The sequence below is a fragment of the Rattus rattus genome, chromosome 7, assembly GCF_011064425.1.
Source record: "Rattus rattus isolate New Zealand chromosome 7, Rrattus_CSIRO_v1, whole genome shotgun sequence".
NCBI lineage: Eukaryota > Metazoa > Chordata > Mammalia > Rodentia > Muridae > Rattus > Rattus rattus.
The window spans coordinates 86,749,616-86,755,615 of NC_046160.1; positions in this window are offsets into that span (position 1 = coordinate 86,749,616).

Below are 6,000 nucleotides of genomic sequence, written 5' to 3' on the forward strand. Positions count from 1 at the left end.
CTAATTACTTCATGGCAAAGACTCAAATCATAGAGCTGACCTTACTGCATGAATTGCTAAATTCTTTTGAGTGAGACAGGACAGATGAGACTGTCTGGGTTAGTTCATACAGACGAAGCAATCCAATGGTCTATTAATATAAAATGTTACGAACTCTACCAAACTCCTGAAAAATGACTTTGTTAACCTCATCATGGGAACACTTGTCAGGTATGACTTTCCCTTTTAAAATGCTCTTCTCTGAGGGGAAATGCAGAGGGTCAGAGGGCCTTGTGTACACAGAGAAACAAACACTGAAGAAGCCAGGCAAGTTAGACATACAGACTTGTGTCTTCAAAGAAAAGGTGTAATGTACAACTTGGTTATTTTTTTTCTATCTGTAGTCCATGATTCGCATGAATTCCCTGGGTTATTATGTTTGTTTATCCCAGATTTTTTTACCCCCTTAAGTCGTGAGCATTACTTCTCAGTTACTAAAACTTATGAGAGAGGTCACTTGTTCTTTACAACAACCTAAGTGGCCTCTGAAGTATCTTAGGGCCAGGCCAATCCTGACTCCCACAGGCATTGGTTTACCTCAGTTATTCTCCCTTATCTTAAGCATTGCTTCTAAGTCAACAGAACCCATCTTTAAGGAAGACGCCATACATGTACTCTGTAAGGATTTCAATGTAAACACATCTTAAACTTTGCTGTTTAGTCGGGACTGAGTTATTTATAATCAGGAAACTTTTTTCCAAAATTATGCTGTGTTTAAGGATGGCTAAAATAAACCACCCAATGACGGATTCCAGAAGTTTGAACCAGTGACATCTAACTAAATGCTTACTGATCTGAATCTCCCTCATCCTTTTCCTCAGATCATTCTGCTGCCAGCCGTAGAGCTTGCAAGGACCCCCACAGGAAAGCATATCAATAGTGGAAGCCATGACAACAACAAACTCAATCTCAGACCCAGGCACACTTCTGCCACACTAGAAACACCCCCGCTGGTTAAACTAGATCACCTATAACTCATCTAAATACTCTTACTCCCTATACACTTCTACTGTGCCACACATACCCTGTCTGACCCAGTCACAAGGTCTACTTCCCATTGCCACACTGCATACACACTGGCTGTGCAAACAGAGAATATGAAACACTCCTTCAATTTCCCATGCCCCTCCCCAGCACACACTCCGATTACACCACATTAACTGGTAGGTAACATCAACCAGCATGCACTCCTCCCTGTTAGTACTCATTTGTGGCATGCCTGAAACACTCTACTGAGTCCCTAGTGTACACTTCAGCCACCTCTCACACCCATGAGTCCTCCCTATTCCCCCCTATCATTGTTCACACTCTGATTCCTGAGGTCAGAGGCCTTGTAACCATCTGTCTCTGAACCCATAATAGCACAGCAGCTTGAGCACCTAGTTAGTGAAGTCACTACACGTAGCCTGCAGCCCACAGCCCTGCCACAGAGAGCCCACTCTGACTCGTGGTGTTAGAGGAAATGGCGTTTTCCCCTGGCCTTCAGAACACACTTATCCATACCAAGCACAATGGATTGTGGGATCAGAGGATATGAGATCACTCTTCCATCCCACCTTTAGACACACAGAACAGACCTCAGTCACCCTACCTATAAACCACCAACAAGTATCCCACAACTGAACTATAGAGATGTACAAGAATAAAGCCCTGAATTGAAATCCCCAGCACTTGCTAGGTATGGCCACATGTACCTGTAACTCCAACACTATGGTAGATGGAGTGGAGGCAGGAGCATAGATGAGGTTTACTAGTTGGTGACCCAGCTTCCAAATCAGTGTGAGTTCCTCTCTGAAGGGAGTGAAAGGAAAATGACAGAGACTGAGACAGGACATCCACCTCTGGCTTACATATATACATGCTCATATGCTCAAACACATTCACCCACACACCCGCACACTTATGCAAATTCACCACGTACGAACCATTGACAATAAATACATATTTAGATATGCATATACATATACACGAAGTACCAGTAATAACTAAATAAAAAGGGAAATGTCAGTAACAAAAAGAAGAACAGAGTCATATATACAGGCAGACCCTCACCGTAACAGCAGCCTTTTTAATGGGAACTCTCAAAGCCAGAAGAGAACAGAACAGTGGACTTCAAGCTCTAAGAGACCACAACTGCTGGCTCAGACTATAATACCTAGAAAAACTATCACAACTGGAAAAGTATGAAAGCCCTGCCAGGCTCAAAGCAGTAGATGGTCGCTAAGTCTCCTCTACAGAGAACATTGGAAAAAAGTCTTCAGACCATAGAGAAGGATAAACACATCCAACAGACAATTTCTAAGCAACTAAGAACTAAGAAAACATCAAACTCACTGGAGAGATGGCTCAGTGGTTAAAAGCACTGACTGAACAAGTAGAAGCCTACAGAGAGGAATCACAAAAATCCCTGAAAGAATTCCAGGAAAACACAATCAAACAGTTGAAGGAATTAAAAATGGAAGTAGAAGCAATCAAGAAAGAACACATGGAAACAACCCAGGATATAGAAAACCAAAAGAAGAGACAAAGAGCCGTAGATACAAGCTTCACCAACAGAATACAAGAGATGGAAGAGAGAATCTCTGGAGCAGAACATTCCATATAAATCATCGACTCAACTGTCATAGATAATGTAAAGTGGAAAAAGCTACTGGTCCAAAACATACAGGAAATCCAGGACTCAATGAGAAGATCAAACCTAAGGATAATAGGTATAGAAGAGAGTTAAGACTCCCAGCCTGGACCAGTAAATATCTTCAACAAAAATCATAGAAGAAAACTTCCCTAACCTAAAGAAAGAGATACCATAGGCATACAAGAAGCCTACAGAACTCCAAATAGATTGACCAGAAAAGAAACCCTCCTCACATAACAATAGTCAAAACACCAAACGCATTAAAATAAAGAAAGAATATTAAAAGCAGTAAGGAAAAAGGTCAAGTAACATATAAAGGCAGACCTATCAAAATCACACCAGACTTTTCGCCAGAGACTATGAAGGCCAGAAGATCCTGGACAGATGTCATACAGACCCTAAGAGAACACAAATGCCAGCCCAGGTTACTGTACCCTGCAAAACTCTCAATTAACATAGATGGAGAAACCAAGATATTCCATGACAAAACCAAATTTACACAATATCTTTCTATAAATCCAGCACTACAAAGGATAATAAATGGTAAAGCCCAACATGGAGGCAAGCTACACCTAGAAGAAGCAAGAAACTAATCGTCTGGCAACAAAAACAAAAGAGAAGAAAAGCACAAACACAAAACCTCACATCCAATTATAATATAACAGGAAGCAATAATCACTATTCCTTAATATCTCTCAACATCAATGGACTCAACTCCCGAATAAAAAGACATAGATTAACAAACTGGATACACAATGAGGACCCTGCATTCTGCTGCCTACAGGAAACACACCTCAGAGACAAAGACAGACACTACCTCAGAGTGAAAGGCTGGAAAACAACTTTCCCAGAAAATGGTCAGAAGAAGTAAGCTGGAGTAGCCATTCTAATATCAAGTAAAATCAATTTTCTTTTTTTTGTCACTACTGATTAGTATTTCTTTTTTATTATTATTTTAATTTGAGTACTTCTTATATACATTTCTGAGGCATTCCTTCCTGCTCTGGCAACATCCCTCCTCCCCCTTCCTTATGGGTGTTCCCCCAACCTTCCCCTCATTGCTGCCCCTCTCAACAGTCAGTGTGAGTTCCTTCCACTGGTGTGCTCTTACTAGGGAGTGAGTCCAAGTCCATGAAAATGGCTTAGAGACATTGAGACAGGACATCCTGTTCTGTGTTCACCTCTATACGCCTCTGTATTTATGTATTCTCAGCTGTGTCTTCCACATATATATATACATTTCATTTGTTCTAGGCATCTGGGTAATTCAAGCATTTGGCAAACTTACATCATACCCATATTACACCAAGATATTTCTTCCAGTTCAAATTCCATTTGCTTTTCATAAAGTCAAATTAATATTCCATTGCAGATGTGCACGTATCCATTCGTTGAACCATTGACAATAAATACATATTTGATCTTTTTTTGGGTATATGCATATATAGCATCTGCATAATGTCACAAGAAACCTGTACCAGAATAAGTCTGCAACCACCAACAATGGAAATAAAAAGAGTTTTGATCTTAGCCATGTCAGGGCTGTTTTGAAATGAAAAGAAGATTCGGCATTCAGGAATTCTTTGTTTGCTTGAACCCGCCTAATAGGGTTATTTGTCCTCGCGTCTAACTTCTTGAGTTCTTTATTTTGGATATAAGCCCCATCTGTTGTGTAGGATTGGTAAAGATCTTTTTCCTAACCCTGTTGGTTGCCTTTTAATTCTAACCACAGTGTCCTTTGCCTTACAGAAGCTTTTGCAGAATAAAATCAATTTCAACTCAAAGTCATCAAAAAAGATAAGGAAGGACACTTCATATTCATCACAGGAAATCCACCAAGATGAACTCCTCAATCCTAAATATCTATGCCCCAAATACAAGACACCTACATACGTAAAAAGAAACCTTATTAAAGCTCAAAAACATATTGCACCACATATCAATAGTAGGATTTCAAATAACTGTTCCTCCAGAGGTCCTGAGTTCAAATCCCAGCAACCACATGGTGGTTCACAATCACCTGTAATGAGATCTGATGCCCTCTACTAGTGTGTCTGAAGGCAGGTACAATGTAGTTATATATAATAAATAAATACATAAATCTTTAGAAAAAAGAAAAGAAAGCATTCTAATGCTATAAAACCAACAACACCATAGGAATTAATATACCTATCAATAATAAGTCCACATCTGTGGACTCAACTTCACAATCAAAAGACTCACACTAGAAGATTGGATGAGAAAGGAAAATCTTTTCTTTTTTATATTCCCTCTGCCTCTTAAGAAACACACTTCCCCATTAAAAATAAAACAATGAAGAATGGGAAAAATATTCCAAGTGAATGGAACTAGGAAAACAAGCAGGTCTTACTAATACAGTACCTCACAAAACAGGCTTTAAAGCTGCCGTGTTAGTTTTTAATGTAAACTTATAACAGCCTGGGGGTATAGGAAAAAAACAACAACTGGAGCATCTGCTTGATTAAACGTGCATGGGTGTGTCTATGGGGTATTTTCTTAATTGCTGACTAATGTGGCTGGTCCCAGCCCACTGCGGGCAGTGGCATCCCCTAGGCAGGGTGACCTGTGTTATTTAAAAGAACTGACTGCACATGAGCAAGGGAGAGTAGGCCAGTAGGGAACAGCATTCCTCTACATCTCAGTTTCAGCCCCTGCCCTGGCTTCCTTCAGTGGTGAATCATGACTTGCAATTATAAACTCAAATAAATTCTTACCTCCCTCAGGATCCCTTTGATCAGAGTATTTCATGGCATCAATAGAAAGAAGTTCACGTCTAGATTAGAAAAGCTGAATGTTCCAGTGGAAGGGGAAGCCCTGGGTCCTGCTAAGACTGAACCCCCAGTGAACTAGACTGTTGGGGAGAGGGCAGCAATGGGGGGAGGGTTGGGAGGGGAACACCCATAAGGAAGGGGAGGGGGGAGGGGGATGTTTGCCCGGAAACCGGGAAAGGGAATAACACTCGAAATGTATATAAGAAATACTCAAGTTAATAATAATAAAAAAAAAAAAAAAAAAGCTGAATGTTGAAGCCTAGTGTTAATCAATAGTTGTTAAATCCTGTTTTGTTAGGAGAGACAAGATAGAAATATCCAATATCCAGAAGAGAACACCGTGCTTTCATTTCTCACAACTTAAAAAGAATGTAAGAAGGCATTCTCAAAATTGATGGGAGAAATGAGGTAACATTGGAAAACTCTCAGAGCTGTACCCAATGCCTACTCTGTTCTTAGGAAATGCTAATTGTACTTATCACTGAGAATGTTTAATCTGTTATTTGAAACAAAACAGGATAGTCAATGGTTGTG